Source organism: Manis javanica, chromosome 1 (assembly GCF_040802235.1).
Source record: "Manis javanica isolate MJ-LG chromosome 1, MJ_LKY, whole genome shotgun sequence".
Taxonomy (NCBI): domain Eukaryota; kingdom Metazoa; phylum Chordata; class Mammalia; order Pholidota; family Manidae; genus Manis; species Manis javanica.
The window spans coordinates 185,659,284-185,682,782 of record NC_133156.1 but is presented as its reverse complement, the minus strand read 5'-3'; the positions used below and the strand labels follow the sequence as shown (position 1 = coordinate 185,682,782).

Here is a 23,499-nt window from a genome sequence, read left to right as displayed (position 1 = left end):
AGACTCTCCTCGTAATTTCTCCTCCAACAGTGACTCAGGGAACCATGCTGCCGCCACAGGCCCTCTGCTCTACCCCTCCCCACCCCCAGATCGGGAAAGAGAGAGCACGAAGAGTCAACCGCAGCCCATGGCTGTGCCAGACGGGAAGTGACACCCGTCACTTGTGTGCACATCCCACTGAGTGTAACTACTCACATGGTCTCACACTGAAGCCAGGGAAGCTCAGAAGGTCAGAGGAGCACAGAGAACATTTGGAAAGCATGAACTATCTCTGCCACAATAAATCAGAGATGAAGAGAAAACAAGGTTGGAATTGTAACAGGGATTAAACAGTTTTTCATGTATCAAGTTTGTTGTATTCACCTTTCCAGAACCTATCTAATGTCCAAAAAGTACACATTAATTCACCAAACATTCGTTGAGTGCCCATTACACTCCTGTCACTGAGGACACAGAGATTAATCAAACAGAAGTAAGCTGAGGGACTATCCACAGTATCTAGTAACAAAGACAGAAGGATGTGTGAAGGCAAAGTGATTTTATCTTGAATCGTCAACCGCCTAGCTCGCTCACATTATCCCAAACTCTTGTTTCCAGGGAAGGAGTTCTCTGAGGCAAAGAAGAGCTAAGGAAAAGATCAACTCAAATGGATTTGATTTACATGAAGTAAGGTCTACCCTCATGGCTGATTAATTAAAAGTTATGTAAAATGGCCTGATGAGTTAAAATCTGATGGAAATGCAGAAGAAACAAGATGTTCTTAACAAAGGATGTCTCAGGTAAGGAGCCTTGGAGGTCTAATCCCCCATAGCCACCATAACGCACACCAAACCAGGTGAGGGTCTCAGTCTCACCGGGCGTCAATAGCCATTGCCTGTGAAATGGAGATAACGCGGGTTCGTCTGCCCTGCCTGAGGGGAGGCAGTGGGCTCTACTACCACAGGGAGATGTCACTGGGAGACAAGTTCTATGCTGAGGCTAATTATCTTCACTGGCTGCTGGCATGCTTCCTCCCTTCCTCAGAATAAAACCACCCTGTTTAACATGTCAGATTGGAGGAAAACTGAAAAGCAGACAAGGTCATCCCACCTTCTCCAGCATCCCTTTTCTGCGCCCTTAATCCTAGTGAGCCCTCCTGCCTCCTTCCTTAAGGCACACAGCTTTGCTGTTCACTCTCTAAGTTTCCTTACAGCATATCCGACTTCCAGAATGGAATGGATAAATCTGTGTTCTTACTCAGCAGTGAATGACAGACATGAATATTTGCTAAGCATCTACTGTGTACCAAGTAATATTTTGGATGCTGGCTTGTAATGATGAGTAAGATATAGTCCCTGCACTGAAGAATTTCACAGGATTCTGAGAGTCAAAAAGCACATGTGCTGCTTTTTTAGAGGAAAATATAGGAGGGAGCACATGGAAGGCTGTGCAACCTAATCACAGGGATCAAGCCTTCCTTTAGCCACGATGGATGAGTCTGAACGGAGTTGAGGATCTACTCCTAGAGAAATTTATATTCCAACAGAAGCAGATTCTTAGAATAAATTTCTAATTATGTAATTTCAGGAATCTGAAAATCAAGATAAAATGGTGTCTGAAGAGACAGAGATGACCTTCCAGGAAAATCCTAAATCCATGTTTCTTAAAGAAGACCCTGTGAGCCACTTTTTTAGTAGCACCTGGGCAACTTGTTAGAATGCTCAGCCCAGGCCCACAGCTACTAAATCCAAATCTTAGGGAGATAGAACTCTCTATGTAATATTTATATTTACATTAAATAAAATTTGGGAACCAATGCTTAAAATCATGCCACATGAACCACAAGCTAGTCTTCCAATAGGCCTGATGTGATTAAGCCTACCTGCTCATTGGAATAACTTAGGTTTGGTCCGTTTGGGGTTTGGTTTTTAATATTCACTACTGGGTTCTATCCTCATAAATGTTGATTTTATTTGTCCAGTATTGGGCATTTGTATTTTTCAAAATCTTCCTACCCACGTAATTCTAATGTGAAACAACTATATTGTCAATCCATTAAGAAAGTCCTTGCTCTCAAAATCAACTCTCATCTCTGGTATCAATTCATTATCTTCATGAACCAATTAAAAGCGTTATAGCATTCATCTCTAACACATACCTCTGTGACTCCAGCTCTGAGGCCATAAAATCAACTAAAATTCAGCTGAAGAGAAAATAATTACTCAGTTCACAGGGTGTGTTTTGATTAGCTTTATCTTCACAAAGTTATTCATTTCAGTAGAACTGTATTTACTATGTACATTTGTAAATACGTTTTAAACAAGATAGGGTATCTCTGCTAAAACATAACCAGTGAACACATGCATTTGTTTCTGTACCTTCCCCAAATTAAGGAAAAAAAATATAGTAAATGACTAAACTCACAAGAAAACAGAGAAAGGGCAAAAACAATGGCAGAGAAGAGATGCCCACAAATGTGGGAAAATGTTAAGAGCATGGAGAAATTGGCTGAGAAATCAGAGTTCCAAGTACCCATGGAAGGGCATACAAGAGAAATGTCATATAATAACTCAAGAGACATTTAGTTAAGTGGTATATTTTGCATGCAAGAGACAGACTGTCTTAAAGAATAAAGACAAAAGATAGAATTTTTAAGATTGGGGAGAGAGAAGGGGAAAGGCACTACAGAGAACACAGGCACAGTGAATCTTGTTAGCACATTTTGGGGAGGCAAATGATAGCTGGCAGCTAGCAAAGAGGTCAAGCTGTTCCAGCCCTGCTGAATTACCAAATTTAGTTATTTAGATTTTACATCCTAGGGTAATTAGTGTATTGAAAAAAACAATTACAGTTGGTAAGAGCTCTCCAGAAAATCGTGAGCTTTAGCTGTGGAGGGTATGTGACTGACAGATCCTCATATGTAGCTCCACCTCCTTAATTAGGCCAGATCTGCCCCCATTTTCTTCCTTAGAATATCCAAGAAGTCAGTCATTTTACTCTGCAGTGCTAAGAAAGGAGAGAAGGAGTCTTGGCACTTAACACGAAAGGTAACAAACTTTTTAAATAGGTGCAGTAAGACTGCCAGATCCTCTCCTCATCCACTTTGGTCTGGTGTTGGAGAATTGCTCAGTGGTGTGGGAAACCACTCCTTCCTTCCCTCTCTCAACACACACACACACACACACACACATACACTGGAACTGGAGTCAGAATTTTAGTATTTATATATAAATTTTGATTTACAGTAAAAGGCAATGGTGGGAGAGGAAGTGTGCGTGTGTATGTGAGTGAAACGGCAGAGCGCCTGTGACAAGTCCATACCTTTACATTATTAGGGAATCAGTAGGTAATGTATGTATTTGGTGAGTCAAAAAACAGACATAAAATATCATTTATATATATGGTAATAAAAAGGTGCAGTGAGAGCTAAAACAGTTGAAAGCAGTTTCCTCTGGGAAACTTGTCTTGATAGGCCAGGAACCAAGAAATATTGCTTTTTATCATAAGTAAACAACTATTTGATTGTTTAAATTATGTACATGCTTTGCTTTGATTAAAAAAACAAGAGAGACTGAATCATATCTTAAAAGCCTTACTATGACTACTTTGAAGTGAAGGTATGATTTTTTCCTATTGTTATTTTATATTTGCCAAGTAGGTATTATTTCTATTATTAGAAAACATCAATATATGTAAATATTTTTAATATTTTAAAGAAAGATATAACATGACCATACATGCCTGATACATTTGTGTACATATATGTATACGTGTGTATGCATAAATGTATGTGCACATGCATACATGAATGTATACACAGTATCATATGGTCTCAAATACAAATGTAGATGTTTTCTTTCTCATTTATATGTGATCAAATATTCAGTAAAACAAGTTTAAAGGTTGGGAATATTTGTCCAAACAACTCCATTCTCTTTGCACACTTTCTCCTGGCATTCTAGGATGTATGCAAAGGGTAAAAGTTTCTGAAGGTATCCCTCCTGGGGGAGATGTCTGTCCCTTGCTCTGAAAGAGTCTCAGGAATCACTCCAATCCTCTCATTTCGTATAGATCAGATTGCTGCAACAGTGCGAAGTTCAATGCCTCACTCTAGATGACACAGTTAATTAGCAGCAGAGATACAACCTGAACCCAGAGCTCCAGGCTCCTCGCCTACGTTCTCTGCACCATGTCGTCCTTTATTCTCCAGATTTAGAAAATCTGCATCAGTGGTTTAGATGTCTCCTCACCAGGAGATGAGCCAGGTAGGGATCAAAGCACATCTGTGAAGCTAATGACAGTCTAATTTACTATTGGCAGAAACGCAGGCAATTTGGGGAGAAAATTGCAACAGACTGTTACAGACCGTTCTGCAGCACGTTGCTGAAAATGGCCTCACCTCTTAGATCACAGAGCATCACTGAGAGGGGAAGCCAACCAACATTCCCTGCTCACTTCACATTCAGTTCTTCCAGAGAGCTGGTTGACCCTCCAAACCAGCATGCTCCAAATGCACATCTGCTTCCAGGCTGGAGGAATGATAACCAGGGCTCCACTGAGCTCATAATACATTTATGTTTTCAAAAGCAGAGTTAAGAGCTTAACTGGATAAACTACAAAATCAAGTGAGCATGATGTAATCAACCCCTTCATGTTCCAAAAAACAGCCACGGTTCCTGACATCTAGATAGCTATCTTTCCAGACATTTCCCCGCCCTGCCAGCTGTCATCTGAGTTTAAACTCACTTCCTGCAAAGGGAGAACACAGCAGTATTCTTACTTCGTTGACTGAGCACGTTTTTACTGAGCACTTCCTAGATGCCAGGGACTGTGCTAAATCATCTTAGGGACTAATTCTATTGTAATTCTAATTTCTTCACTAATTATGAACGCTACCCCCAATGACCTACTGAACAACTTTAAACAAAATTCAGGCATAGCATCCAACAGCCCCAAGACTCAAACCCAATGGCCCTCCACTTTCTGATTTCAAAACTTTAATTTGAAGGGCCCTTGATGATCACATGGTTCAAATTGCTTTTTTAAATCACCATCATCTGAATAGGTTATAATAACAATTAACTAAATATCTATATAATATGTACATATGAATCAGTTAAAATCTCGATTTCAGGTAATTTCCTTTTTTAGTTTTTCCTGTGAAATTTTAAAACATACCCAAAAGTAGAAAGAATAATACAATGAAACCCCATGTACTGCTCATCCATAGTCAACAATTATCCACATTTTCCCCTTGTTGTGTCTTCTATTTCCCACTTACTTAAAAAAAATACACACTTATAATGATGCCCTAATCTAGGATAACCATACATTTCCATTTGCCTGGGAGAGTCCCAGATTATACTTCCGTGTATCAACTAACAGCTGCTAATACATTTTTTTAAAGCCCCTTCCATTTTCAAAAGTGACCTGGCTTAGATGATAAATTCTGTGATCACCTTCACTTAAATTAAATAAAATTAAAAATTCAGTTTCTTGGTCATACTGGCCACATTTCAAGTGCTCAGCAGCCATATGTGGCTAACGGCTGCCAGGTTGGATAACACAGAGATAGGACATTCCCATAATTACAGAAAGTGCAGTGGGATAGAACTGTTTCCTAGAACCAGAGGAAGAGAAGAACCATGTTAAGAGGCAAAGCTAGCAAAAGTCCTCTCATCTGGATACCCTTGGGTACACATACTTACAGGCTGACTCAGGAACAAATGACCAGCAGGAACGCTCAGACAGACGAACACTCAGAAGTGGATTCTAGCAAGAGGATTAAAATCTCAGTGCTAGCTAACATTTATTGGACAGTTAGTGTATAGAAAGTACTGTAATATGTACTTTACACATACCTTGTTTAAGAAGAATAACCTTACAGTAAGTACAAATTCACTCTCCCTTATATACAAATTCCAGAATTCAAAACCTCTGAAAGCTACCTAGTTATTTTTTCATTAAGTTTGCAAAAAATTCACCTGATAATAGGACCTGAATTTTAATTGCTATAAACCTATTCTTATTCTTTATTTACTGTGAATTGTCATCTATATCACTCCAGAAGTATTAACAGGTTACAGGATACTACCCAGACTTTGCCCTTGCTGGAGGTATAGTGTAAAATAGGGCATATGTCCTAGTACTTTTCTAAGATATGAAGGAATTTTAATTCTAAAATACATCTAGTCCCAAGTGGTTCACATAAGCAATTGTGGGCCTGTATTTTTATTTTCCTATTTCGCAAATGCGAAAACAAAATGGAGAGGTTAAGGTACTTGCCCCAAATCATGGAGACAGTAAGTGGGAAGCAGAGATGTAACCCATGCAATCTATACCCAAAATACAACCCCTAACCACTAATTATACTGCCTCCCTCAGCTGCTGTTGAAATGTACGGCAAATTTATACAGCTAGCCTCTGCTACAAGTCTACCGCAGAGGCCAACCCACAGAACGGGCAATTAGAGTAAAGCACTACCTGTTCCAGAGAGTTCTTCAGAACCCTAACAAAGCCTGGTAGCCACAACTAACCATATTAGAATCACATTTGCTTACTATACATGTATATTTAGCATTTGCAATGTTTCAAAGGAAACTGAATCCTGATATGGAGTTCTCCAATAAATTACTGTAATTAACATTTTTAGGACCCAGCTATTTAATCCAAAATACTTCAGGGCAGGGGGCCCTCAGCAAGAGAGAAACAATGGAGAAATTCACCATCTCAAGAAGCTCAGCTTCCTTAATCACAGCTGAGAGCAAAGACTCCCACTTGCTAAGAGAGGCCAACATAGTTTCCTATTTCACAACCCTGCTGAGAAAGAGAAAGCCGGGAAAACCCTCAGAGAGCCCATGGAGGCCTGGCCATCAGCTTCCAGAAGGCAACCTCTGGGTTCATTTCAAACCACTGGCATGGAATCAGCCCCCGCATCAGTGATGTGGCTCCCAGCACAGCAATGGAGGAAGCATCCAGGCATCCTGGGGTTTTTTTAAGAAATCATTACAGAACTGGGGAAGAGCACCAATTAATATTTTGTGGCATGGGTAACTATCTGGAATTGTTTAATTAGTTAATGAGTTTGGGGAGCAGTTCTTCTTAGGGATCATTAGTTAAGGTTTAATACATGAAACTGCAATAAATTCTCATTTGTAAGAGTCAGCATATTTCCCTTCTCTCTCATGGCCAACCAGAAGCCGTTACAATGAGCTTATGGCACACTGTCCAAAATGCTCGTTTCAGGAAGTAAGTTTCCAAATTCTCCACTGGTCAGGCTGCAAGACACAGTGGGAAGCAAAAGCCACTGGCAGGGGACTTACTGCACGGAACTGGGGGGCCACTGTTGGGCCTGAGCTGGCTGAGGCCTGAACTCCTTTCTCACTATTCTTTTGGGCTCTGATGAGAATATGACAGCTTCCTGCTCCCTCACACCCATCGCTGTAAAAGACAGTAGGGAAATTGTTCATCCATACTTGTTTTGAAACAGAGAAAATGTGTTCTTGTGGCACAAACAAGAAGAAAGCCTGCCTGATCCCATCCAGCCAGGCACTGGCACCAGAAGTCCACATAAAAAATCCCAAAGCAATTGCTGCTGCCTCACTCCATCTGGCATATTCTTTACCCCAAAAAGCACAGTGAAAGCTCACAAATCACTCATGTATGTGCCGTTGAGTCCTCATGGAGGGAAATGACTTTAAAAGATTAGGTCAGCTGATACTTCAGCAAGTCCTTCATTCCAGACAAACACAAATTCTCTCTTCCCCACAGAAAGTTCAGACACATTTGTACAGATAATCACCATGATGAACTCGAGGCAAAGAGGCTGCCTTGCTCACCCGTAAGGACTGCCCTCTTCGGGCCAACAGAACCAAGTTCTGCGCAGGCCTGCAAAAGGGACTACCTCAGGGAAGAAACCCAAAGCCACTGACGAACACATGCCGCCCAGGGATATTCATCCCCGTCAAGGCAGAAAGAGCAAAACCAGCAAAATATAAAGGAGACATACTTCAAGCCAGTGTCCAGCCTTTCTTTGGTATACAGAGTTTTTTAACTTTCCACTTCATACTGCTAAGACTAGAAAGAACTTAGAAGGTGCATCTTCTCAGTCTATGGTCTAAAGAGCTTGAATGGCCCCTTTCCTACACACCATCTTTCCTAGTAACACCACCGGCCAAGACTAGCTTGCTCCTCTAAGCTAAAACCAAATGTTAAGGAACAGAGTCCCACAACACGAACGGTTTCCAAATGGTGGGGTATAGAACATGCCAGCATAAGCGTCAGAATCCACCAAGGGATCGTGGCAAATCTTTGAAGGGACTCTGAGTCTCAAGTTCCTCATCACATTCAGGTTATGTTTGAATAAGAACATGAACTCCAAAGACAAATTTCTCAGGGCCAAATCAATTTTACCACTTGATTTGTGACCCTGCATATAGAACATCACCTGTCTCCTAGTTTCTGCTGGATACATGTTGCTATTTATTGTTGTGGATAAAATGAGAATTTAACCATTGGTCCTTCCTATACTACAGAGAAGTAAAAAGGGACAAACAAGATGAGACTTTTGAAAAACATTTTAAAAGAGTAGGAGAATGACTACACAAGCAAATTTCCTATGATTTTTTTATAACACATTCTAATAATGTGGTAGTTCACTGAATCTAAGACATTTTGTTTTCACATTTTAACACCTCTGAAACTGGGTGCATCTTACAGTTGATGGGGTGACATAATTGGGCATTTTTAAAATTTCTAAGGTACATAAAATAATGTCTTATAAATAATGGTATCTTTCAGTCAATAAACTATAAATAAACAAGGAAAGTTTTCAATAAATGCAACCCAGTGTGTTATTTCTGGATTTAGATATCCAATCCTGCTGATGACAACAGTTTCATTTTTTTCCTCAGATACCTCCTTTTGCATGTCAAGCTAACCTGGTCTAAGAGCACTAGATGAGGCGGAAGGACTAGAGTCCAATCCCAATCAAAATAACCACAGGAGCAGACGAGTGGGGGCGACTCGATAAAATGATTTTTTTTTTTTTATCTCATCCAAGGAAAAACACAGGAAAGAAGCCAGGATATGTATGAAGAACAGTCCTGAAAGAAATCCAGGTATGCATTATGGGACCAAAACAGCATTTCAAATCCATGGGGAGAAAATAACTTACTGATCAATAAATCGGCCCAAAACAAAAGGCAGCTACTTAAAGTGGGGAGAGGAAGTTGAAGAGCTGCCTTACTCCTTATAGCAAATTCAATTCCAGATGTGTAATTAAATGTGAAAATAAGACCAAAAGTTATCTCAACAACAAAAATTTCCTGCCTACCTACTTACTATGGACAAAGAACTGCAGGGGATGAAACAAAGTCCCTCCTCCCATGACACATTCCAAGGGGCCTAGAATGACAAGTACTATGAAAGCAAAGGAAGGCAAAGGAGACAGAATGACAGGAGTTTGCTTTTTTATATGTGCACTGCCTCTCTGGTACATAAATGCACTAAAAGAAAACAGTTTTCAAAATAATCTTGGAGTGTCATAGACATTCCTAAATGTGATAAAAATGCATAGACAACATAGAGAAGCACTAATCAATGTAACTTCATTTATATTCTTAAATTTCTGATGGGGAGAAAAACCTACAGACAAATGACAACCAGGGGTGGGGTGGGGAGGGAGGAATTCTAACATTTAAGACAAATGGTAAATGTCCTTCTAGGTACAAATTAGTTTTACAATTTTCAAAATCCAGTTTAAAAAAAGAAGAAACTGGATTCCAGCTCTGCCACCAACTAGTTCTGGACCTTGGGTAAGTGACAGCCCCCTCAGGCTAGAGCTCTGCTGTTACCTGAGGGAGGGGGACTAGGCCTGCAGGGTCCTTCCAACTCCAACATTGTGTGATTGTCTGCAAATCTCCATGTTTGAAAATAGAGAAAAGAACAAACATGCATGTAAAGAAAATGCAATTACACAGAGGATACAACAGATTAAAAGACGCCTTGTTCTGCTTCAATTCCTGAATAGGCACACTGCAGAAGTCCAACATGAGACTTCATTTTGGTCATTTAAATGTTTGTCATTTAAAATGTTTTTAAAGGGAGAAAAGTAACAGAATCACACTAGCCGGGTCACAAGCAACAAATTGTAAAAGGTATCCCTCCTTCTAGGGAGAGAAAGAAAGGGTCATTCAGGGGCTACCTTCCCTAGAGTGAAAATTAAATTCCAGTAAATCTGGAAGGAGGGCGGCATGTCCACTGAGTGAACCCAACACCTACAAAACCACAGAGGAAGTGAGAGCGAGGGCGGTTTTCCATCAAGAGCAGTGGGGAAATGAGGCCCTTGTAGGGTCGCTGTGCTCAGCTGCCCCAGCGGCTCCCGCGGAGCCTGACTCACAGCCTAAGTGGCGCGGGGGCCTGAGCGCGGAAGTGGATGGGCCCCAGCTGGCCCGCGCACTTCCCTAATCTCCAGGGCTCTGTTTAACCCACACTGTGTCACTTTCTGCTCCCAGGCTTATCTGCAGGCCCCAGACTGCAGGGGAATCTTTCCCCAACTGCTCTTGGCCTCTCCAACCCACGAGGCCACCCCCCAGCTCTCCCGAGCTCCTGGAAGCTACCCACCCGCCTACCCTGGCCCTGCAGTTCCACAACAGTGGCGCATCAATGAAACATAGGCTGTGATTTGGTTTCATTAAGCTTTTGAGGAAAGCATTCACTGTGGACAGTTAGAAAAGAAAACAAAGCAAAGAAAGAAAAGAGCAGCTCATTAAAGCCCAGGCGGAGCATCAGAGCCAGGCCCGCGCACCTGGAAAGGGCGGCGCTGGGTCTGCGCAAGTCCGCAGGCTCCCGGAAAAGGAGTGCTTCTGTTCAGACATCGAGCAGGTAGGAGTTTGTCACGGCTTTAAATGAAGGGCAAGTAGACTCATCCAAGCACTGGGGTATGAAATTAGACCAGAACAAAATTGTCCTAGGCGTGGGGGCCCCTTCCGTGGTCCATCTGAACCCCAGGGACTGCCTTGCCCCCCGGAGGCTGCTCCACAATCCCCGGACTCACCCAGCTGACCTTCCCATTTCTCTAAGAAATTCTTCTTGAGAAGAGGTAATACTTTGGGGTAATACCTTTTTAAATAGATACTTTTTAAGGGTCTTTTTCCCGCTAGGTGACAAGCTCCACGCTGGGCATACACTAGCCCATTCTGCAGAGATCCAGCTGAGGTCAGAAGCAGTGGGTCAGCTGAGACCTTATAGAGCCTGCAGAGAAGGCTTTGAGATGAGGTCCCAGTTTTACAAGATGAGGATTGAAGCAAATGCAAGGTCTTACTATAATGCAGACCCTGGTTGCACAAGTTTGGGGTGGGGCTTGAGATTCTACATCTCCAACAAGCTTCTGTACTACCCGCTGGACAACTATGTCTGGCTCCTGGAAAAGGACATGCCATTCCAGTGGGTCACCTAGGCTTGGCTATGGTAGGAAAGGGGTGTGGCTTCTGGAGATGGCTGGTTCTGTTAAAGGATCTTCAGAGTGAAAATACTCAGCCCCCTACTTTTTCCCAATTCAGTCCCCTAAAGAGATTTTTCCTTTTTTAATAAACCCAGTGGTTAACAACTAGCTTGTTAGTTAAAGGCCTGAGGGACACAGAGGGAGGCTTATGCTCTACTACTCAGTTCATTAACTGGAGTAACAACCAATTTCAAGGTGATTATTGCTATTATAAGCTCTGATCAATTTTTTAAACATGTTTCCAGGTTTTGAACCTAAAGCAGGAATATTAGAGCAAAGAGAGCAGCTGTGTTGAGAATTGGTCATATCCCTAGATTAATATCTGATCTCGCCATCAAAAGGAACACAGGACACATTTAGTTAGGGTTCTAATTGTACCTCCAATAAACCTCCACCACAGTGAAATACGAGCACCCATAACTTTAGTTTCAACTTCCTATACATAATCCATCTGACTGGATGGTCTCAAGCAAAGGCAGTTAAAGCAATTTGTTTCACTTACATAAAGGAATAAATCAGTGCTTAATTATGTGAGGTTTATTATTAACAGTGCTGGCAATCTGACCATATGCCATGACTTCATCTTTTTACATCAAGAAAAAATATAAGACTATACTGATGGCTTTCTCACTCCAGAGTGGAGCACAGGGAGGACGGTGGCTCACAATGTGCCCTAACGAGGAAAAGAAGCAGTGGGGCATTTGCTGCTCAGAGCACTGAGTGGTGGGGTGCCAGGGATGCCATGCACAATAGTCAGTGACCAGTTGCCAGCAGCAGCAGGGAAACTTCACATCATTCCAGGTACCATTTCCATTATGAAAACAAGCCCACACATCAATGTCTTTCCTAAATCAGCAGCCAGTCACCAGCATGCAACAGAGGAGAATAACACAGATTTGGGGTCAGAAATGTGGGTCCAAATCCTGACTCTAGTTCTTACTAACTGTGTGACTTGGGTAAGTGGTCTAACCCCTCTAATTTCCTTAGCTGAAAATTTGGCATAGTGATGCCTCCTGTTCAGGTTCATATGAGAATTAGATATAATGAATGGATAACTCCTGGCCCATATTAAGTGCATAGAAAACGTGGTTACTGTTATGGAAATTCCTGTGCTGGGAATAAATTGGAGATCGGAGACTTAAGCATGTCCACATCCTGTTGTCCTTTGTACTGGAGACACCAGTGATAATATTTCAGATTTTGCTTTTATACTCTTGTCTGTTTCCAGCATCCAGGACCAGTTTCCCCTCATCTTTAGATTGCTGTGTGTCCCATAGCAAATTGGTGATCTTCTCTGAGGTCCATCTGTATTATAGGTTAACTAGTCCATTCCCTTGCCTGTATCACACAGGGTGCTGGGGAGCCTCTGAATTTGTAGAGAAAGGGTATTAAAGCCTTCCAAGATCAGAGCACTAGGAGTGGGCAGGCTTACTCAGGCAATGCCTCCCTGGAGCTCCTGCTGTGTCAGATGTCTTGGTGCCCAGTCAGTATGTGCTCTCCCTTCATCCTTGGTAAAAGAATGCAGCTGTAGATGCCCAACTAAAATATGCCCTTGCACATCAGAGTGACCAATGAGATGCCAATGGCTATTGTTGAATAGGGACTTCCAGAAAACCTCCTTGAGGGAGGGACAGCGCTGGCATCTCTTCCTTTCACCCTTCACTCCCTTCCTAGGCATGGAAGTGATGATGCCTACAACTCCAAAAGTCATCCTGGACCAAGAGGCAGCCTTGGGTCTGGAAATCATATTCTTGATGAAGGTATAGGAAGACAGAAAGAACCTGGCACCATGCTGACACCATGGGTGACTATATTAGCCTAGACCACTTGTCTCTGACCTATTACACAACAGAGAAAAACTTGTGACTTATAAAAACGACTGTAATTTCTGACCTATGTCACTAATAACCAAATGCAATTCATTTTTTCATTTTAATACACATGCCAAACAGACATTCACTGCCTACAAAGGACCCTGGAAGAACAGTGTTCCAGATCTGTGCTAAAAATGCAAATGGCTGAGCTTTCCAACACAACGTTATTAATAAACCAGTACGTTTCTCATAGATGGCTGCAAATGTGGATGTTCCTTCTAAAGAGGAAGATTTATTTAATTTCCTAATACTCTAGACTTGTAATAAATACCCCAAAGGCACACCTTCTTCAAGGTCTCTAGCTTAATTGGGTCCACGTTCTGAAGCTTATGAAGTCACCAGTCCTAAATAGCTCTGCTTTTCATCCCTCACCAAGGCAGCCTTAAACTCTTTACTAGACACTGCAGCAAAATAAAACATTCTTGAAAACATTAGGGCTGATGAACTGGCTTGGATTTTCTCCAATCTCCTAGACTTTCTCTCCTCTGCATAGATCTAAAACGAAGTGCAGTAACTTTGAAATGAAGGCATTTGATTTGGGGCCACCACACATTGATTTGTCCAGCAGAAGGTGCATGCTTTTTTGAAGCCAGAGCAGAGAGCTCCCATACCATTCTAACACCCCTTTGGTGTGGTACACTGGTTCTTGGCTGCCACACTGAATATGCTGCCCCATTTCTCACTCCCTTGAAGAGGCAACTGAGATGGCCTACCTTGAGAAAATGACTAATCAGTACTGAATATATAAATCCAAAGAAGTCCAAATCCTCCTTAGTTGCCCTTACCATATGACACTTTAGGTAACTAAAGTAGAGGGAGAAAAAAACAAACAGATGAGTGCTTATCTTATATTGCTGATATAACATGGATTGACTGACACTTAACAAGTGGACTTAATTGTTCAACAGCCTTCAGGAGAGCAAACAGGCTGGTCTCCCACGTCTATTCTGGTGCTATTTAAAATCTTCATAAAGTGATAAAAGAATAACTTTTTTACATGGGCAGATGTAATAAGAGCTGGGTAGAATTCTCTGTATCTAGAAAATTTTAAATGTTTTTATTTTATTAAAGAAAATAGATCATTTGAACACAGACCGGTATACAACATAGAAGAGTGCAAAGGAATACATACACAAAATAAAGACACTGCCGGAAAAATACCTGGACCGAGGGAGAGGCAGGAGGATCAGTAGATGCACTGAATTCTCCAGACATGAAACAAGACTGCGTTAAGTGAACTCTGCCAGCTGGCTGGTGATCCTTTACCTGACCAAGGTAACAGGTAAACATCCTGTTTGACAACTAGAGGGTTCTGAATCTGGGGTTCACCCATCCAGAACTACACTTCCTCACTCCAGAACACCAAAAGGCAGTTAGTGGGGCCTAGAGACCACTAGCAAGGAGATCCCAGGCCTGCCTTAAACAATCTCCAGTCAGGATTTAACGAGGTATGAATCTGCACAGGAAAGTAGATTTCTTCATTAAGTATTTAACTAAACTCTTTTGAAAAGGTGATCATGAACAGAGCTGATAAATTAACCCAAATTAGAGTATTAACTGATCAAAGCAATTTGCTTCAGCTCCAAAGTACAAAACAAAAAGGTTTGTAATGTCCATCTCCTCACACACATGCACACACACACACACAAATATTAATTACCAAACTCTAGTCCTAAATTTTGTGAGTATGATTAAGTAGGGTGGAGAGGGCCTTGGAAGTGGAAAATGTGAATGTATGAGAAGCCAGCTCCCAGTCCAGTTGGCACTGGAAGGCATGCAAGAGAGCCTGGCCGACCTCTGCTTCCAAGGGTGAATCATGTCCAGGTCAGGTTGACATCCTGTTGTTTAGTTTTTTATATTCATATGCTCAGTAAATTAATAGCTCCCTGCCTTTACTTGGAAATCTCAAAGTAGGATTTTCCTCTGTATGCATCTTCGTACTCCTTAGAACACACTAGTTTTCCCAAAACTGTAATAATATGCTCAGAAATGGCCGCAATATTCCAGGTTATGTATTTTGTAGCACTTGATCCTGAGCCATCCCACACACACAACACACCATGTCTTAGGAAAAGATATAGAAAATAGGCACTCCACTTTTTATACCAGTTTTTCCTGGATTACAAAAAATACATGCAAAATATTTGGAAATTATAAGAAAACACACCAAAAAGAAAAAATATATCTTTGATGAGAGAGGTAATCCTATTAATATTTTAGTGTCTTTTTTCCTAGTCATTTTTGAAAAGGTAAAAATATCCATAGTTTTTAGAAAAAAATGTATCACTTTGTAGCTCCCTTTTCCACTAAGGAATACATACTGAACATTTTTCCATGGCATTAAATATTCTTCTACAAAGTTATTTTGAGTGACTGGACATTCTATAAAATTCTTACTATTCAAATGAAAGTAAAAGGTTTACCAATCTTCTATTTTTGAGTATTCTGGTTATTTCTATTTTTTACCATTAGAAACTTTGCTTCAGGGTTTATTCTTAGAGAGAAGCCAAGTATGATTTTTCTGAGACAAATTACTAGCTGTGGAATTTGTGGGACAAAGGTTGTGAACAAATTCAAAACATCGATACATGTCAGCCAGTGCTCTACAGATAAGCTGCGCCAATCACAATCCACTATCACTATATGAGAATGCCCCAAAGTATGGCCAGTTTCCCTATGTCCTTACCAGCTCTATTATCTTTTCTTTCCTTGGCAATTTTTTTAGAAAAAGACATATCAATTAAATTTCAATTTGTTGTTGTTGTTAATGAGGTTGAACCTGTATTCATCTGTTGATTGTCCATTTGTATTTCTTTTTTATTAATTATTTATTCGTAGTCCTTTTCCATTTTCATATAATTTATTTAGCTGGTAAGAATGTTGTAAGCAGTAGGGCTATGCACCTTTCAGCTGACATAACGACCATACATAAGTTTTCCCCAGTTGTTTGTCTTTTAAGTTTGCTCCTTGTTTTGAAATATAGAAACGGAGGGGTTTTGTACCCAAGACTATTCTTCCTTCATATTTTAAATTATTTTTATATAGTCCTTCTCTACCTTACATCACCACTTATCACCAACTTTTCCTCCTATTGCACATACTGGTTTGCATTTGGCTTTTGTTTTTAGCCTACCCATTTAATCCATCTGAAGTTTATTTTGCCATGGTGAGAAGAAAGGTCCTTAGATCCATCCTAAAAGGTTATCCACAAGCCCCCACTTACCACACTCGTACAACAGGCATTCACTGTTTAAACAGCACTATATTTGGGCTGTCACTTCGTCATAATTATTAAGAGCTTGAGTTTTAGAGTCAGACAGACCTCATTTGAATTCACCCTTCTTAACCCTATGACCTCAGGCCAGTTTCCCAACCTTCTTAAACTTCAATTTTCTCATCTATAAAGCACGTAGTACAGGAACCTTGCATGTATTAAGTGCTCAGTAAATACTAGGCACTGACAATGTTTTCAGTAAGATCCCAGAATGACCACCCACATTCTGTATCTGCATCCTACGTGTAGCTACAACAGTGAAGAATAGTTTGGGCAATTTCCTCAACAGCTATTGCGGCAACCTGCCTCACTTTAACCACGCCAGGGAGAGCAATGATGATTCAAGGTGAACCAGAGTCACCACACTTCTCCACAAAGCTCCTGGCCTCCCTTTCTCCTCCTACTGATCAGTATAAGCCACCATGAGCCAGCAGCCAAGCTGGCGGAATCCAGAATCACAGGTCAACACCACTGCTCTTGGCACCCGCAAAGCACAGGCTGCTCCAGCCCCCTGCCTAGTTCAGAGAAGACCACTCACTTTACTCCATGGCTTAAAGTATTCATTTTTCTTTAAGAAAGAACTAGTGTCATTACACTTGGAGACCTGGATAGTTTAGAATTCAAAAGAAAAGAGATGTCGGGGAGAGAACTCTAGGTAAGAGAGTCAAAGAGTTTTCAATGGTAGTGCAATTAATTCAGTAAACTGACCCAATCTCAGATGATTTTTAAAGACTGAAAAAAAACTACCTGGCTAAAAAGCCAAGCAGTTAAATCTGAGGCATAAATCAGGTCATAGTTACAAAGTTCCCCACCTCTCTCTTAAATCATTACATTCACTCTAATATTTCCTAGCAGGGAGGTGGGAGGCAGCTTGATTTACAGTGGGAAGCACTGAGTGCTTGGACAGACATAGCTGGGTTTGAAGACTCCCAGTTCCAACACCCACCAGCTGTGTGAACTTAGGCAAGAGAATGGGTTTGCTCATCAGTAAGATGGAGATAAAGCTGCTAACATCATACATTTATGGTAAGGATTAAATTCCATAACAGAGAAGAAGCTCATGAATGTTAAGACTTGTTACCTATAATCATTAGCACTTCTGCATGTACATCATCTTCTCAAGACATATCGAAGGCACACAGTCAGATACCTGCCAAACCCCCTGCCTCCTAGTCCAGCTCCGTTCAGCAGTTATTTTAGCATCTATTTTATGCCATAAGATGGGAGGTAAAATGAAGAAAAGACAGAGCCTCTATCCTTGGGCAGCTCCAATTCCACCCCTCATCTGGGCATACACTCTCTCCCAGTAGATCATAAACTCCTCATCTGGGGAGACTGTGCCTGCCCCTACCTTCTACAACCCCACTGGAGCCCAAGTCCTACGGTACACACAATGGGAACCCAACACATTTTTAAGAGAACTTGAGATACGTTTCTATCGTTTCATGTCAGAGCAGTTCCAGATGGAGAAAATCATTTTTCCAAGTAACCCAGGGCCCACAGTACATTGTGTCATCCTCTAGGGAGCCATTCTCTCCTTAGCCTCAGAGCAGCCTCACGAGAATGATAGCCGAAGAACTGGACACCAAGGCCTCCAGGCCTCGCATCACACCATCTTTTCTGTTTCTTCCTATGAATCAAGAAAAATGTAGCAGATCATGTAAGGCATCCCACTCTCTGACAGGCAAGAGCATCTCAAATCCATTCCCTCTGGGTACCACTGGCATAGGGACGTTATAATTAAGTGCTTGACTTCGTCATCTCTTCTTTCCGAGCCTTCACTGTCCAGCCATCACATGCATCCATCAGCCCTTAGATCTCATGTCTAGGGCTTTCAGTATCTCCATGTCTGTTGCATTGTCACTTAATGACTGCCAAGAATTCTCTAGAATCCAGGCTTTCTGGCCAAGCACCCTGGGGTCCAAGTGGCTTCCTCATTTTGGCAGATGGCACCATACCTTCCTTAGTCTTCTAGTCAGCATCAAGGAGATTGCAAGCTGCTTCCAAATTGCTTACTCCCCACGTGCATATTCCCATCTTCCTCCTCGGGCTAGAGCGGAGAGAGCCAGGGAGTGACGTCTCTCTGCCTCTGAAGAGGCTCTACCTCTGCACATAGCCATAATTTGATGCCTCTCTCTGGGATACATATAGGGAGTTATTGAGCCAAGAGTTTATTATCAAGCTTAACATGAATACACAGTGAGGAGAGCTGAGTGCAAAACCAAATGTTCCAAGTGTTCCTAATTCCATGTGTTTTGAAGTGCCTGAAGCAGGAATTTTATGGAAGAGGGAGAAAGACTTTTCCCTGGTGGTAAATTTAGGATCCATCTCTTTAGTTTTGGATCCCGATCAGGCCCTTAGCAGTCAACTAATCCCATTCTCTCTTTATTTTCTAATTGTATTCTTACCAATAAGGCTGGGCCTTATTTTCATAGTGTAGAAAGCCTTGTTAAAAACCTTCCCTGTTCCAAGGCTCCCTCTAAAATATCTCTTCACTTACAAGGGTAATGAACTCTTTTATAATAAACGCTTCACTTTAATGCACACTCTTTTTGGTTTCCAGGAACTGCCTTATAATTACACGGCTCAGTATTGCATGTCAGAGGTTTGCTTCGCCTTTAATATTTTATGAAGAAATTCAGATTTGACAGTAAAAATATTTAACCCAGAGGACCCGAAACCCAGACTATTATTTTGTAAAGTAGCCATCTAGCTGCACACTTGTGCACTGCTGGTTTCCCCAATGCATATTCACACTCTTTGATACTCTCTGAGCAGACCCAACCACATGCTGTCCAGATGGAAACCTGGCTGTATCATTACATTATATTGAAATAACCCAATACCACCTGTTTCTGTTGGGGCTTCTGCCAACATTTTCCCATAAAACATTTATTTTGCTAATATTTTAGTTGGTCACCACAGAAGGACACTTGAAGTTAAAGATTTACCATGTGTTGCAGCCACTCAGAGCCAAGAGAGGCAAAAAAATAAAAAGCCCTTTGAAACCAAGCAGCAGTTTGAGAAGAGCAAATGTCTGTCTATTGTTTTCAAAGGTGGATGCCTCACCTGGCATGATGTAACCACAGCACTAGAGATTTCGAGACAAGGTTTCCTTGGCAATCTTCAGAGTGAATTATTGTTGTGTCTCTAATGCTCATCTTTGGGTTGTGAAATTATTTTCAGCTTTGTAAGAAGACTTTCCTGCTTCTTGGCAAATTCTCCCCTTCCAAAAATGTTGCTAAGTTCATAGGGATAGAGAATTGATATGATTAATTTGACTGAAACATGGGCTATATTATTTTCATTCCCTCAAAAAGAATGGGTTGGAGGACTGATGTTACATATGAGGAACTGATCCTGAACAGTGTTTAAAGCCATCTGCTGGCCTGGGAAGCAGAAGCAATGAGCTTTTCTTCAGGATTGAACATCCAATTGGAATCCCATAGTCAAGGGACATAATGCAACCTTAAAAAGTTGTTCAGCATAATATGTCCTTTTTTTCTGTCCTCTGAAATTCCGTAATTGCTCGTCATAAAATCTAGAATTAAGGCTGAACTAGCTCAAAGATTATGAGGCCGTTGGAATAGTTAGCCAAGGGTATCTGTTGGAATTGCTTGCACCTAGCTACCCCTTTAGAAGAAAGACCCTTATCGTCTACCTCCTGTGCAGCAGCAGCTGAACTCAGTCTCCCCACCAGTTCTAGCTTACGCCAGCAATACCATCTCAATTTTCTCCTGCACACTGAACCCTCTCTCCGAATTGGAGAGAGGACTAAGGAAAACACACAAAGAGATTAATGGAGTTGGGCTAGATATGCTTAACTTCTCCAATCTTCTGGCTCTTATGGTGCCTGGAATCTCCCTGAAATTTTCCCAGAATTCTGATTCACAGCAAAATGGTATTCCTTTCCATTATTGTAATTGGTGATTCAATTACAAAGGTTAACTGTGTGGCCTTCATTCCCTTTTCCCCCCCCAGTTAATTAGAAGGCTGGGTCTTCCCCTGACCTCTTTCTAGACTGACTGATCACTAAAAACCAGAGGAAGGAAAAAGGAATGATATTAGCTCAGAGCCCCACTCATGTAATGTGTCCATTTTTCAGCTCAGAAGCTCTTTTATACCAAAATGCCTACTTTGCATTGTAAAAGTAATTTATATTTTAGATATTTGTTTTAAAAATCAACTTGTAACCTGTAATGGCTAGAGATATAGATTAAGAATCACAAGTAAAGCAACCTACCTCTCTCGACAGCTCCCATTCATGTTCACATATCCTCCCTGAAGACAGATAATCATATAATTAAGTGATCCGTTTTTCAGCATATATGTGCTGTACAAAAGACAGTGGTATAATGAATCCTGAGATATGCTTTAGTTCAAAGTAGGAAATACTGAATAATCACCTTTTTTATGAAAGCACTTGACCTTTAAATTGAGATTTCCCCCCAATAGACTGTAATTATTGTTCAAAGAGGTGTTGAATGCTGCACAGATAGTCCAAAGGTGGCCCGTCTGTTCCTCCCTGTTACAGTTTGTATCCAGCCGACCACGTCAGGTGACTGCCAAAAGGACAGAAAGAGTCACTTTTGGATTTCTGTCAATACCAGCCTTGATTTTTTTTTCTCTAAGATTGTGTATCTAAATTCTTAAGACCAACATAAATTCATCAAGATCAACTTGTGAATTTGTATCTTGCTCCTTAGAAAATCTTAGCATTCTGGATGGCACGAAGCAAGCCAAGCAGTAACTCAGCCTTGGATGCTGAGCCCGCTCCCAAAACAGAAAGTTTCCCTTGAGTAGAGTTGCCAGATTTGGCCAATAAAAATACAAGATATCCAGCTAAATTTGAATTTCAGAAGTATAAGTATGTCCCGTACAGAGAAGTATTAATTGTCTATCTGAAATTCAAATTTAACTGGGCATCCTGTGTTCTGTCTGGCAGCTTGACACCTGAACACTCAGTCTCTGATTCTGATTTGCTCTGTCTCCTTTTTTCCCTTTTCTACCTAGGAAAGCACCAGATATGGACAGCTACAGCAAGCAACATACACAGGTCGCCGACTGCTAAAAACTAGGGGTACTAAGAAGTCAAAATCCATCATCCTTCCTGTTTATTTTTATAAGTTACTGATTGGACTGTTTCCCTTCTCATGATTAAATAACTCTCTTAATCATTGCCTCAATTCCCGGAATCCTTTATCAAGGGCAAGGACAATTCTACCCAGTTTGAACAAGGAAAAATGTGAAACTTATGCTAATATTTAAAAGCTTTATGTTTACCCTGCCAGCATCTCTCAGGTTGTGAGCAAGCATGCGAATTTATTGTGAGAAATGCTCAAGGGGTGCAGTGATTTCTGATGCAGTCGAATGTGCTCTTCCTGAGCACTGGACATGCACCCTCCCCTTTCTCCAAAGTGTTCTCCCCACTCAGACCCGGAGCCAGGGGAGAGACTGCAGCTGCGGTGGTGGGCAGAGGGCCTGGAGCCCAGAAGATGCTGAGAGAAGCACACCCACCACAAGACCCCCAGGCCTGAAGAGCATCCCGGCTCCGCAACAGCAAACCGCCCCCCTTCACTATAGGCATCCCCTCCCAACCTTCCCAAGGCTGGGAAAGTCTTCCTTGTTCTCCCCTTCACTTCCCCTTCCCTGGTGCCAAAGAGGGGCCGCCCGACTAAATTTGAAATGATAGCTTCTCAGAGGAGGAAAGCAAAGCTATGAATCCCTATTACAGTGGGAGACCAAGATGGGGGGCACTGAACACATGATTCTTTCCTTTATTGAACTATTGCACTGATGAGAATCAATAGCAATTTTAAATGTTTCCATTTCACATTTAAAATGTTTTATATTTGTCTATGAGCTTAGAGTTAAAACAGTATGGTCATTTACTTCATTTTATATCACAGTGATTTGTTGCTCAAGAGAAATGTAAAAGCACTTTGATCAATCTCTAAAAGGCATGGAACAGCTTTCCCGGCCAAGTGGTTCTGAAAGTGTGGCCCCCAACCTGAAGTGTCTCAGCATCACCCAATCTTGTCAGAAATGCAGATTCTTGGCCCAAACCCGCCTGGATCAGAACTTCTGTTGTGACACGTCCCCCAGGGATTCCTGGGGGGGGTATGATAAGGTTTCAGAGCCAGCACCCTCACCTATAAGAGACCAGGGTGGCCCAGGTTCTCTTCACTTTCCAACCCATGCAGCTGCCCTTTCAAGCTCTGCCAGTGCTGACACCGGAGCTTTAGATTTCTGTGCCACACTTAAGAACAGACCCCAAAGGCAGTAGTTTGCCATATGAAGAAAATGGTCCCTGTTTATGAGTCTTTCCCCTCTGCATCTCACACACATGTGTGGTCTCTGTCCATTTCAGGGTGTCTCCTCCAGCCCCTCAAGCTCTGCTTTGGCATATCCTATAATCCCTCTCCATTTCCTTCTCTATAAAACACAGCCCTCCTCCACCCTGACCTCCAGCCCCCACTTCCCCCCACACCCCCATCATATCTCTTTGGTCTCCATCTTTGTCTCAGTTTCCAAGGGGCCTTTCTCCTGTACAGCCTCACCCCATGCACCATTGCTCACCCAACACCCCATATCAACCTCAGGACCTCTGTATCCTAGCTCCCCCTCCCTCCCACTCCCACCTGTGCCCCTTTCCTCCTCTGAGTCAGTACTATCTCCCTGCTCCACAGGGAGACCCGAATCTCCCCACCTGACTGCCCACCCCATTTCCACTGTTTGCTGATGGCTCATGTTCTCAGCCCCTGGGACAGGGATGACCAGCCCCAGACTCATGCCTCTCTCCCCTGCTCTGATAGCACCAGCCATTTGGCCTGTATTTCTGCTATGATAGAAAGTTTTTTCCTCTGAGA

At 41.8% G+C, this 23,499-nt stretch overlaps 1 long non-coding RNA gene across 1 annotated transcript in view; it reads right to left on the bottom strand.

Moving 5' to 3' along the window:
• The window catches only part of LOC140843278 (uncharacterized), an 80,733-nt gene extending 59,547 nt beyond the window's left edge, over positions 1–21,186 (bottom strand). Inside the window, exons 1-3 of the long non-coding RNA XR_012120896.1 lie at positions 21,037–21,186; positions 20,874–20,911; positions 19,700–19,871 (exon numbers count right to left, since the gene is read on the bottom strand). This is a non-coding gene — a long non-coding RNA (uncharacterized lncRNA). The remainder of the gene's footprint in view (positions 1–19,699; positions 19,872–20,873; positions 20,912–21,036) is intronic.
• Positions 21,187–23,499: the final 2,313 nt, after the last annotated feature.